This window comes from Callithrix jacchus, chromosome 16 (assembly GCF_049354715.1).
Source record: "Callithrix jacchus isolate 240 chromosome 16, calJac240_pri, whole genome shotgun sequence".
Lineage (NCBI taxonomy): Eukaryota > Metazoa > Chordata > Mammalia > Primates > Cebidae > Callithrix > Callithrix jacchus.
This window is the reverse complement of record NC_133517.1, coordinates 2,552,664-2,566,207: the sequence shown is the minus strand read 5'-3', so window position 1 is coordinate 2,566,207 and position 13,544 is coordinate 2,552,664. Positions and strand designations below refer to the sequence as shown.

At 43.9% G+C, this 13,544-nt stretch overlaps 1 long non-coding RNA gene across 1 annotated transcript in view; it reads left to right on the top strand.

Moving 5' to 3' along the window:
* The window catches only part of LOC108588615 (uncharacterized), a 79,683-nt gene extending 66,862 nt beyond the window's left edge, over positions 1-12,821 (top strand). The window contains exon 7 of the long non-coding RNA XR_004735214.3: positions 10,766-12,821. This is a non-coding gene — a long non-coding RNA (uncharacterized LOC108588615). The remainder of the gene's footprint in view (positions 1-10,765) is intronic.
* Positions 12,822-13,544: the final 723 nt, after the last annotated feature.

Here is a 13,544-nt window from a genome sequence, read left to right as displayed (position 1 = left end):
TGGTTCTGTTTATGTGGTGAATTACGTTTATAGACTTGCCTATGTTGAACCAGCCTTGCATCCCCGGGATGAATCCTGCTTGATCATGATGGATAAGCTTTTTGATGTGCTGTTGCAATCGGCTTGCCAGTATTTTACTGAAGATTTTTGCATCTATGTTCATCATGGATATTGGCCTGAAGTTTTCTTTTCTTGTTGGGTCTCTGCTGGGCTTTGGTATCAGGATGATGTTGGTCTCGTAAAATGATTTGGGAAGGATTCCCTCTTTTTGGATTATTTGGAATAGTTTCAGAAGGAATGGTACCAGCTCCTCTTTGTGTGTCTGGTAGAAATCAGCTGTGAACCCGTCTGGACCTGGGCTTTTTTTGTGTGGTAGGCTCTTAATTGCTGCCTCGACTTCAGACCTTGTTATCTGTCTGTTCATAGTTTTGGCTTCCTCCTGCTTTAGGCTTGGGAGGACACAGAAGTCCAGGAATTTATCCATTTCTTCCAGGTTTACTAGTTTATGTGCATAGAGTTGTTTGCAATATTCTCTGATGATGGTTTGAATTTCTGTGTAATCTGTGGTGATTTCCCCTTTATCGTTTTTTATTACAACTATTTGGTTGTTCTCTCTTTTCCTTTTTTATCAATCTGGCTAGTGGTCTGTCTATTTTGTTGATCTTTTCAAAAAACCAGCTCTTGGATTTATTGATTGTTTGAAGGATTTTTCATTTCTCTATCTCCTTCAGTTCTGCTCTGATCTTAGTTATTTCTTGTCTTCTGCTGGGTTTTGAGTTTTTTTGATCTTTCTCCTCCAGCTCTTACAATTTTGACGTTAGGGTGTCAATTTTGGATCTCTCCACTCTTCTCATGTGGGCACTTATAACTATATATTTTCCTCTAGAGACTGCTTTAAATGTGTCCCAGAGATTCTGGTATGTTGTGTCTTCGTTCTCATTGGTTTCGAAGAACTTCTTTATTTCTACCTTCATTTCATTGTTTATCCGGTCAACATTTAAGAGCCAGTTGTTCAGTTTCCATGAAGCTGTGCGGTTCTGAGTTAGTTTCTGAATTCTGAGTTCTATCTTGATTGCACTATGATCTGAGAGACTGTTTGTTATGATTTCTGTTGTTTTGCATTTGCTGAGGAGTGATTTACTTCCAATTATGTGGTCAATTTTAGAGTAGGTGTGATGTGGTGCTGAGAAGAATGTATATTCTGTGGATTTGGGGTGGAGAGTTCTGTAAATGTCTATCAGGTTTGCTTCTTCCTGGTCTGAGTTCGAGTCCTGGATATCCTTGTTAATTTTCTGTCTGGTTGATCTGTCTAATATTGACAGTGGAGTGTTAAAGTCTCCCACTATTATTGTGTGGGAGTCTAAGTCTCTTTGTAAGTCGTTAAGAACTTGCCTTATGTATCTGGGTGCTCCTGTATTGGGTCCATATATGTTTAGGATCGTTAGCTCTTCTTGTTGTATCGATCCTTTTACCATTATGTAATGAAACCTTTTTCTCTTTTGATCTTTGTTGCTTTAAAGTCTATTTTATCAGAGATGAGAATTGCAACTCCTGCTTTTTTTTTGCTCTCCATTTGCTTGGTAAATCTTCCTCCATCCCTTTATTTTGAGGCTTTGTGTATCCTTGCATGTGAGATGGGTTTACTGGATACAGCACACTGATGGGTTTTGGTTTTTTATCCAATTTTCCAGTCTGTGTCTTTTGATTGGCACATTTAGCCCATTTACATTTAGGGTTAATATTGTTATGTGTGAATTTGATACTGCCATTTTGATGCTAGCTGGCTGTTTTGCCTATTGGTTGATGCAGATTCTTCATTTTGTTGATGCTCTTTAGCATTTGGTATGTTTTTCGAATGGCTGGTACTGGTTTTTCCTTTCTATGTGTAGTGCCTCTTTCAGGAGCTCTTGTAAAGGGGGCCTGGTGGTTACCAAATCTCTGAGTACTTGCTTGCTCGCAGAGGATTTTATTTTTCCTTCACTTACGAAGCTCAGTTTGGCTGGATATGAAATTCTTGGTTGAAAGTTCTTTTCTTTAAGAATGTTGAATATTGGCCCCCACTCTCTTCTGGCTTGTAGGGTTTCTGGCGAGAGATCTGCTGTGAGTCTGATGGGCTTCCCTTTGTGGGTGACCCAACCTTTCTCTCTGGCTGCCCTTAGCATTTTCTCCTTCATTTCAACCCTGGTGAATCTGACGATTATGTGCCTTGGGGATGCTCTTCTTGCGGAATATCTTTGTGGTGTTCTCTGTATTTCCTGGACTTGAATATTGGCGTGTCTTGCTAGGTTGGGGAAGTTTTCCTGGATAATATCCTGAAGAGTATTTTCCAGCTTGGATTCATTCTCTTCGTCCCCTTCTGGTACACCTATCAAACGTAGATTAGGTCTCTTCACATAGTCCCACATTTCTTGGAGACTTTGTTCATTCCTTTTTGTGCTTTTTTTCTGTAATCTTGGGTTCTCATTTTATTTCATTGAGTTGATCTTCGACTTCTGATATTCTTTCTTCTGCCTGGTCAATTTTACTGTTGAAACTTGTGCATGCTTCACGAAGTTCTCGTATTGTGTTTTTCAGCTCCTTCAATTCATTCATATTCCTCTCTAAGTTGTCCATTCTTGTTATCATTTCCTCAAATCTTTTCTCAAGGTTCTTAGTTTCTTTGCACTGGATTAGAACATGTTCTTTTAGTTCACGGAAGTTTCTCTTTACCCACCTTCTGAAGTCTGATTCTGTCATTTCATCACACTCATTCTCCGTCCAGCTTTGTTCCCTTGCTGGTGAGGAGTTGTGGTCCCTTGTAGGAGGCGAGGTGTTCTGGTTTTGGGTGTTTTCCTCCTTTTTGCACTGGTTTCTTCCCATCTTTGTGGATTTATCCACCTGGTATCTGAGTAGTTGCTGATTTTCTGATTGGGTCTCTGAGTGGACGTCCAGATTGTTGATGATGAAGTATTTCTGTTTCTTAGTTTTCCTTCTAACAGTCTGGCCCCTCTGCTATAGGACTACTGAGGTCCACTCCAGGCCCTGCTTGCCTGGGGTACACCTGTAGCAGCTGCGGAACTGTGGGGGTTGCTACCCGATTCTTATTCTCCTATCTTTGTCCCTGAATGATGCCCGCCAAATGTCAGTCTGATCAGTCCTTTGTGAGGTGACTCTTTGGATATGTGAGGGCCAGGGAGCTGCTTGAGGAGACAGTCTGTACTTTATAGGAGCTCTAGTGCTGAGCTGTGGGCTCCATTGTTCATTCAGGGCTGCTAGGCAGGTACGTTTAAGTCTGCTGCAGCAGAACTCATAAAGCCCCTTTTTTTTCCTCAGGCGCTCTGACCTGGGGAGTTAGGGCTTTATTTATGAGTATCCGTTGCACTTTCCTGCCCAGCAAGGAGGCAGTCTAGTCACTGCCTGCCTGTAGTTGCTATGCAGAGCTGCTGTGGGCTCTGCCCTGCTGCCGTGTGTGATTCCCTGTAGTCCTGTTTATATGGGTGTGGTTAGAGCTGCCGTGGTGATGGTGGCCCCCCTCTGTAGTGGCGGACTCTCTCTGTTATGGCGGGTTGCCTCGGCAATGGCAGGCTGTGGCAGCAATGGCAGTGTACCTCTGTAGGGGTCGAGTGCCTCGGTAATGGTGGACGACCCTCCCCCTCTGAGCTGCACCATCCTGGGTTCAGCTGTGCTTGCCATGAAACTCTCAACCCTGAGCGTTTCCAATTGCTGTTTTGTTTGTTTTTGTGGGGGTGGGACCTGCTGAGCCTGATCACCTGGCTCCCTGCCTCAGAGCCCCCTTTTTTTTTTAGTTGAGCGGTTGACTCTCTCCCAGGTGTTCCAGTCACCTGCTGAATGGGCGCTGGGATCTGTGTGATTTCCTGTGCAGCGACCCACTGCGCCGGCTGGAACCACGTTGCTGCCTGGGAATCTCCTGGCCTGGCTTTCTGTTTAAGTCCCATTTAATCAGATGAATGTGCTAATCTGCCTTCTGAAATCTCCAGTTGCCGGTTTAGCAGGGCAACCAAACCAGTGTATTTTGTATGGAGTGCTGCTGCGCTGCGGCCCCGGCCCAAACAGCTGCACCAGCCCAAACAGCCACACTGGCGGCCCATGGGGCTCCTACACCTGGGAATCTCCTGGTCTGTGGGCAATAAAGATCCATCTGGAAATGCAGTGTCTACTCACCCTCTGCGGTTTCACTGGGAGCTGCAATGGATATTTATCTTTTATCAAAAATTCAACCAAAGTTTTGAACATTAAAAAAATCTGGGCCGGGTGCGTTGGCTCACGCCTATAATCCCAGCACTTTGGGAGGCCAAGGCGGGTGGATCATGAGTTCAAGGGATCAAGACCATCCTGGTCAACATGGTGAAACCTCATCTCTACTAAAAATACAAAAAATTAGCTGAGCACGATGGCACGTGCCTGTAATCCCAGCTACTCAGGAGGCTGAGGCAGGAGAATTGCCTGAACCCAGGAGGCGGAGGTTGTGGTGAGCCTAGATAGCGCCATTGCACTCCAGCCTGGGTATCAAGAGCGAAACTCCATCTCAAAAAAAAAAAAAAAATCTGTAAAAATTTTACTTGGCTCTCTCTGACATCTTCACTATACTTAACTATATTAGTTTAAATAGTAAAAAAAGAAGGAAAGTGCTAGGCACTTTATATTACACTGTAGAAGTAAAAGAGAACTTCGTATTTTGCTTAGTTATTCTTTTATTTTAATAAACATTGAAGCTTCTCAATCAGCATACACAGTAGTATACACTCAGGCAAACACATAGAAAAACATCAAAGAGGTTGTGTCAAGTCGCACTAAAGCTTGTCTTCCCTTCTGGAATTAAAGGAGCATTTAGAGAAATGCGGGTTGTGCCAGGCTGCCTGGTCACAGAGTCTCCGAGCCTGTCATGCCACAGTCAAACAAACCAGTGAGAAGATCCTCTTTAGACAACTTCTTTCTTTAAAATTTGGTGTCGGGCCGGGCGCGGTGGCTCAAGCCTGTAATCCCAGCACTTTGGGAGGCCAAGGCGGGTGGATCACGAGGTCGAGAGATCGAGACCAACCTGGTCAACATGGTGAAACCCCGTCTCTACTAAAATACAAAAAATTAGCTGTGCATGGTGGCGCGTGCCTGTAATCCCAGCTACTCGGGAGGCTGAGGCAGGAGAATTGCCTGAACCCAGGAGGCGGAGGTTGCAGTGAGCCGAGATCGCGCCATTGCACTCCAGCCTGGGTAACAAAAGCGAAACTCCGTCTCAAAAAAAAAAAAAAAAAAAAAAAAAAAATTGGTGTCATTCTGCACCTACATATATGCTTTTTTAAATATTGATCATTTAAATATGTAATTATTAAATAGTCAAAATGTTAAAAAAAAACACAGTAAAAAATGTAACAAGAACCTACCACCTGGATTTCACGGATGTCAGCAAAAAATAACCTCAGATACTTTCACAGCAATTAACGGACTGAAATTTGTAATTTGTTGACAGGCAGTCGGGAGGGAAAGATTCTATTTGATGTCACGTGGATGGAATATATCCATCTGATTCAAGCACTGTTGATGGTATTTAAATATTTCTGTAATACTTTCACCACATCTTTGTGATTTTAAGTTGCTTATTTTTCCTCTGCCCTTGACCCATTCATTGTGAAATGCTGCTTAGGATTTAGGATGTCCAGGCTATGAACAGTTTTATAAAATGTGGTTTAAAAGTGAAAAAACTATCTTGTAAAAATAGTTCTGAAAGTAAAGATGCCGGAATAAATATTTAGAAATCGTGCTTTTCATATTTGTCACCTTTCCTTTTCTTTCTTGGCATCTCCTTTTTGTTCTTAATCTTTTTTTTTTTTCCCCCTCAAACAGTCTTGCAAGATCTCAGTTCAAAACAATCCAATCTTTCCTTAGTATTCTCTTTCTTAGTTATGTCTAGCCTAAGAGTTTGGGTAAGATATTAGGTTGTTTTATATTTTCTCTGAATTAGATATAATATAATCTCATAGTTTCTAGAACATTAGAATAAAAAAAGCCAAAGTTGTAAAATTAACTTATTAACAATAACTATTGTTGATAACCACTGTTTTGATTATAATTGTGTCATGAATACATAGAATTTAGTACTTGATTATTTTTCACTATTGATATAGGGAATGTATTTATGTATATTCCAAATTAAAAGAAAACTAATCTAATATATATAATCTATGTATTTTTCTCTCTTCTCTCTTTCTCTCTCCCGTAGGCTTATAATCTATATCTTTCACATTGGGAAAATGAAAGCATGAGTTTATAATTCCTGCCAGTTAACCACAGCCAGCCACAGTCAGTATTTTAAGAGTATAAGAATACATTGAGAAGTGACATTGGAACACGCACTTGCTCCTTGCTTAGGTGACATTCCTGACAGGCCTGGAATGGACGCCGTTAGCACTCACTCACCCTCCTCAGGCCCCTTCTGACGAACGTGCTCCACCTCATCAGCATCTCCGATCTGTTCTTGACTTTCCATCTCAATAAGACTTCGCACTATTCTCGCTCCACTCCTCTTCACTCCAGGATCTCCCCTTCCTACCCATTTACCACATAGCCAGTGATATCTTTCTTTCTTTCTTTCTTTCTTTCTTTCTTTCTTTCTTTCTTTCTTTCTTTCTTTCTTTCTTTCCTGAGGCAGAGTCTTGCTCTGTTGCCAGGCGCCAGGCTGGAGTGCGGTGGCAGGATCTCGGCTCACTGCAACTTCTGCCTCCCTGGCTCAAGCAATTCTCCTGCCTCAGCCTCCCAAGTAGCTGGGATTACAGGTGCCCGCCACCATGCCCAGCTAACTTTTGTATTTCTTAGTTGATAGGGGGTTTCACTATGTTGGCCAGGATGGTCTCGATCTGTTGACCTCGTGATCCACCTATGTCGGCCTCCCAAAGTGCTGGGACTACAGGCATGAGCCACCGTGCCCAGCCATAGCCAGTGATATTTTATATCTTACACAGCTCTATTCTGATTACGTTCTGCGTAAAAACCAAGCTAACAAGGAGTACAGAAGCACTTTGGATGGCTTTTGTGACCCTCATGAACCTGCTCTGGGTTCATGCAGAATCATCCTCAGGTACTCGTTACAGCATAGAGCCTACCATGTGGCCATTAGTCCTTCCGTGAAAAGTGTGCATTTTATGTCTGTGCTCTTTTCGGCAAATTGTTTTTTTCTACAGGGAATGTCTTTTCTCCCCCTCTTTGCTTGGCAGAATGTGACAGAACCTTCAAAGCCTAAGTCAACTGTCTGTCAAGGAAGAAAAAGTCATGCGATCTTCTGCGGCCGCACTGCTCTGCGTCCCATCTTAGGGCATTGATCAAAGTGTATCCATTGGTAGAAACCTAACTCCTTTGAGAAAGCCAAGTCTTTGATTAAAATAGAACGACCTTTGGAGAACAGGTTTAAATTCCAGCACTGCCCCCTTCAGTTCTGCAGACTTTAGATACAACCTTTTCTATGCAAAGGGAAGAATCATGTCTGTCTTGGGGTGCTGTCTTGCACACGGCAATCAACAGATGTACTGTTCGTTTTCCGTGCGTGCTGTCCATATCATGATCTCTTTGTGGGTCTCTTCATCCTTCTTTGTATCCAGTGCCTAGCACAGCCTCTAGCGTGCAGCAAACTCTCAAATATTTACTGAGTAAATGATAGAATATGTAAGCAGAGATTAACTATAAGCATTGAAAGAGAATGGAACTGAAATGTATATGACGTACTTTATTAAGTATATAAACTAGCTGGACTTCAGGTATGCTTAACACAGAGAGAAAATCATATCTTTTCATCTTATAATAAAGGATTTTCAATTTGACTTCTGATTAGGTGGACAAACCAGAAACTCGAATTCTACTTCCTTGATTTACTTGTAGAAAATTATTTTCAGGCTGTAAAAACTGGCTTCTATCCTTTAAACTCAGAATTTATAACTCAGAGGTCCTCAATCATTTGAAATTTGGTTAAATACGAAATCAAACCTAATTCAGCCCATTAATTACAGAGCTCCTAATGTTCTATTCAGCATTGATAGCGATATTCTCTAGAAGAAAACAGCAACAATTATAAAACAGTTATTTCTGTTGGCTAGGAAATTTCAACTTCTTTGGGATTTTACCCAACTCTACATTTATTCAACCACATTTCCCCTCTTGTTAGGAGGAAGGTGCATGGAGAAATGGCACAGATTAGCTGCAGCTACTCTGCATTCAGCATCACTAAGAGTGAGCCAGGGCTGTGAGGCAGGAGGAGTGGACAGATGTCATTTTGCCTGCCCTGTGTTTGTTTCTCCTCTGGCCGTAGCACCCTCATTTTGCATTAGGGATTTAACCCCCTGCACTGCCTCAGCCTTGGCAGCACTGTAAACCAAGGCCTTCTTTCCTGTCCCGCGCCGTCAGTGGTGACCTATCTAAGCCAACAAGACGCTCTTTACCCATCTCAGACACCATACCCAGACGTCAAGGTGTCTACACATTCCTGCTTCCCAGGTCTCCAGAGCTGCCCTTGGGTCCAGTCTGCCCAAAGGCCAGTTCTGCAGCTTCCCTTCAATTCTGGGAACCACCTGAGGTCCTTAGAATAAATCCCTTTCACTTAACAAAGGGTGGGTTCCTGTTGCTTATAACCGAGGAATCCTAACGAATACATGCACAAAATTCATTTTATGGGGAAAATATTTTAATCTCAGTATTAGCTTATGCAATGTCAAGTAGTTATACCCAATCAATCCACTGTACAATAATCAGTGTCTGACAACAGATGGCTCCGGTGACAGGGGGCAGGCCGCCAGACCTCCAGAGCTCGGCTTTCTCATCTGTAAAACGATGATTATAAAACTACTAGATACTCTTTTTTTACTAGGCTTGCTGTGACAGCAAATTTTTCAAAAAAAGAATAAAGTGTTTTGGAATCATGAAGCACTCTACAAACTAAGGTATGTAGCTTACATTTATTCTTTTAACACACATTTCCTAAACACAGACTGTTCCTACAAAAAAATTACCATGAGAATATTTTGGCGTTCATAGTGTATATTGTAAAGCAGTAGTGAACTCTATCCAGAAGTGTGGAATCCACATATCCAAATGCAGACAATGTCCTAAGCAGGTGCGATGGCCCCTTGCGTTGCTTTCGTTTGCAACAATCTCCAGATGGCAATTGCTTTGTTTTGTGTTTAATGAGTATGCATAGCGAAGAGTATATACTTAGATATTTTGAGAGAGTTTTGCGGGAGAATATCATGATATCTAATCAACAATTTCAGTTGGCTTTTTTCTTATGTCAAAATGTAACATCAGGCCAGGTGTGATGGCTTATACCTGTAATCCCAGCACTTTGGGAGGCTGAGGCAGGCAGATCATTTAAGTTCAGGAGTTCAAGACCAGCCTGGCCAACATGGCAGAATACCATCTCTAGCAAAAATATAAAAAAATTAGCTGGGTGTGGTAGTGCGTGCCTGTAATTCCAGCTACTTGGGAGGGTGAGGTAGGAGAATGTCTTGAATCCGGGAGGCAAAGGTTACAGCAAGCTGAGATCGTGCTACTGTACTCCAACCTGGGCATCAGGCTGAAACTCCATCTCAAAAAATAAAAAATAAATAAGTAACAGCAGTCCTCACTGTCTTTCTCGAGGGACGACGATGTACAGTGGAAAAGCACACTTGGTGTCAGCAGGAGCGGTGGGGTCCAAGGCCAGCCTTCTTCATTGATTATCTTTGTGTCTTTGGGACATTGGTTTACTATTCACCTTTTCCTCATCTTCCAAATAAACCTAATTCTGTCCCATGTTGTAAGAATTCAGTGAGATTATGAATTCTTTCCGAAGTGCAAAGCACCAGCAAAACGTAAGCCAGTGTTTACCCATCAAGAGTTATTTGCTTACAATCAAATAGTTACTTAATATACTCATATTTCAACCACCTCATGATTACCTTAGGCTAAACAGGTGGTCTTGCCTTTTCTTCCCCTAGCGCATTCCATGATCGATATTAAGAAACTACAATGTGCGAATCAATGTCATTTACACGAGGCTACTCTGTATGCACCGGGCCGAGCCGCAGCGGAATCCTCCTGCAGCTTGTTAGAAATCTGCCTTCCCGGCTCCACACCAGATGGGTTGAGGCAGAGCACTGTGGAGGAGCCCAGGTATCCATGTTTGAGCACGTAGTTGACTAGGTGTCTGAGCAGGTGGTTGAGCAAGTGGCTGAACAAACGTTTTCAGCAGGTGTTGTTTGAGCAGGCATTTTAGCAGGTGTTTGAGCAGGTGTTTTATCAGGTGTTTGAGCAGGTGTTTGAGCAGATGTTTGAGCAGGTGTTGTTTGGGCAGGCATTTTAGCAGGTGTTTGAGCAGGTGTTTGTCTGAGCAGGTGTTTGAGCAGGCGTTTGAGCAGATGTTTATCTAAGCAGGTGCTTGAGCAGGTGTTTGAGCAGGCATTTTAGCAGGTGTTTGAGCAGGTGTTTGTCTGAGCAGGCGTTTGAGCAGGTGTTTGAGCAGGTGTTTGAACAGGTGTTTGTTTGAACAGGTGTTTCATCAGGTGTTTGTCTGAGCAGGTGTTTGAGCAGGTGTTTGATTGTCTGAGCAGGTGTTTGAGCAGGGCCTTCAGGGGATTCTCATGTTCACTTAGGTAGAGAGCACTGGCTTAGACCTTTCCATTGCAGCCTCTCATTTCTACACCAAATGTGATTTTTCATTTTAGTTATAATAACCATAGCATTCATGATAGTACAATCATAGTGACAGTATAATAATAATTATAACCATGTTGTCCTCTGCTTCCTTCAGGTTAATATTCATCAGAAGCCTGAGTGACCCCAAAAAGATAATGACACTCTTCTGTCCAAAACCTTCTAGAGGCTTCCTGTGCTCACTTGAAGCAAAATCCAAAGTGCTGACTGATTACCAGCTCCTCTGGCTGGCCCACTGCAAGATGGCATCTCCGCCAGCCTCCCACTCAAGGCCTCCACTTCTGCCTCCGTGGTCTTTCTCTTGTTCTGGAGCATCCCAAGCACATTCCCCCCTCAAGGCCTTGGCCCTTGCAGCTCGTCTGCTTCCCCGCTGGTCTGTGCCTGACTGGTTCTTGTTTCTTTTGAACTCTAACCTGGTGCACGTCATGAGAGACGCCTTCCCTGAATTCCCTCCTCCATTCCTCTCACTGGCCCCGTCTGACATGCTTGCCCTCCCCTCCCCTGCCCCTATCCCCCTGTGAGCCCCATGAGAGAAAGGCCTCTGTCCTTAGATGTGTTTCCCCAGAACCCAGGACAGGACAGCCACACAGGAGGCAACTGACACACTTTTCTTAAGTGACAGAATAAAGTTCTAACTTTCAAGCACCCATATGGTTTGGTTTCGTGTCTCCACCCAAATCTCATCTCCAGTTGTAAACCCCATGTGTCCAGGAAGGACCGACCTGGTGGGAAGTGATTGGATCATGGGGCCAGGTTCCCCCACGCTGTTCTCATGATAATGAGGGATTTCTCACAATACCTAACGATTTAAAACTGGCAGTGTCCCCTGCTCTCTTTCTCTGTCTAGCTCCTGCTGCCACATGAGACATGTCCTGCTTCCTCTTTGCCTTCCACTATGATTGTAAGTTTCCTGAGACCTTCCCAGCCATGTGGAACTGGGAGTCAACTAAACCTTCTTTATTTTATTTATTTATTTATTTATTTAGAGACGGAGTTTCTCTCTTGTTGCCCAGGCTGGAGTGCAATGGCATGATCTTGGCTCACCTCAACCTCCGCCTTCTGGGTTCAGGCAATTCTCCTGCCTCAGCCTCCCCAGTAGCTGGGACAACAGGCATGCACCACCATGCCCAGCTCATTTTTGTATTTTTAGTAGAGACGGGGTTTCACCTTGTTGACCAGGATGATCTCGATCTCTTGACCTTGTGATTCACCCGCCTCGGCCTCCCAAAGTGCTGGGATTACAGGTGTGAGCCACTGCGTCCAGCCAGACCTCCTTTATTTTTAAGTTACCCAGTCTTGAGTATTCTTTGTAACAGTGTGAAAATGGACTAATACAGAGAATTGGCACCAAGGTAGTGGGGCATTGCTATAATCTTATTTCACCTAGGAATGTGGAAGCAACTCTGGAACTGGGTAACTGACAGAGGTTGGAACAGTTTGGAGGGTCCAGAAGACAGGAAGATGTGGAAAAATTGGAACTTCCTAGAGACTTGTTGAATGGTTTTGGCCAAAATGCTCATAGTGCATGGACAATGAAGTCCGGGCTGAGGTGGTCTCAGATGGAGATGAGGAACTTACTGGAAACTGGAGCAAAGGCCACTTTTTCTATGCTTTAGCAAAAAGACTGGTGGCATTTGCCCCACCCTAGAGATCTGTGGAACTTTGAACTTGCTGCCCTGTGTTCCAGCCACTCCAGCTCAATCCTGGCTAAAAGGGGACAAGGTACAGCTTGGGCCATTGCTTCAGAGGGTGCAAGCCCCAAGCCCTGGCAGCTTTCACGTGATATTGGGCCTGTGGGTGCACAGAAGATGAAAATTGAGGTTTGGGAGCCTCCACCTAGATTTCAGAGAATGTATGGAAAAGCCCCGATGTCCAGGCAGAAATCTGCTGCATGGAAAGACCCCCCATGGAGAACCTCTGCCAGAGCAGTGCAGAAGGGAAATGTGAGGTTGGAGCCCTCACACAGAATCCCCATGGGGCACCACCTAGTGCAGCTTTGAGAAGAGGGCCACTGTCCTCCAGACCCCAGGATGGTAGACCTACTGACAGCTGGCACCATATGCTTGGAAAAGCTGCAGGCACCCAACACCAGCCAGTGAAAGCAGCTGTGTGGGCAGAGCTGCCCCAGGCCTTGGGAGCTCACCCCTGGGTGTGAGACATGAAGTCAAAAGAGGTTTTGGAGTTTTAAGATTTAATGAATGTTTGGCTGTGTTTCAGATTTGCATGGGGCTGGAATGGAACATTTACCCAGTGTTTGTATCTCTATTGTACCTTGGAAGTAACTAACTTGCTTTTGATTTCACAGGCTCACAGGTGGAAGGGACGAGCCTTGTCTGAGATGAGATTTGGACTTTGAATATTTGAGTTATTACTGGAATGAATTCAGTCTTTGGGGATTATTGGGAAGGCATGATTGTATTTGGCAATGTGAGGACATGAGATTTGGGCGGGGCCAGGGGTGGAATGACATGGTCTGATCTGTGTCTCTACCCAAATCTCATGTCAAATTGCAATCCCCAGTGCTGAAGGTGGGACCTGGTAGGAGGTGATTGGATCATGGGAGTAGATTTCTTATGAATGGCTTAGTGCCATCCACTTGGTACTGTTCTTCAATCAGTGAGTGTATTCTCCTGAGACATGGTTGTTTAAAAGTGTGTGGCATCTCCCCTTCCCCACTCCCTTCCTTACACGGCAAGAGCAGGAGTTTGCATGGGGCCTACTCTTACCCTGTGAGTTGTTTCTCCTTTGCCTTCCACAAAGGGGAAGCAACTGACTGGAAATTTTCTGAGGACTTTCAAGGAATGGAAGCCTCTGTGCTTCCTGTATGGCCTGAAGAACTGTGAACAAGTTAAACTTCCTTTCTTATGAATTACCCA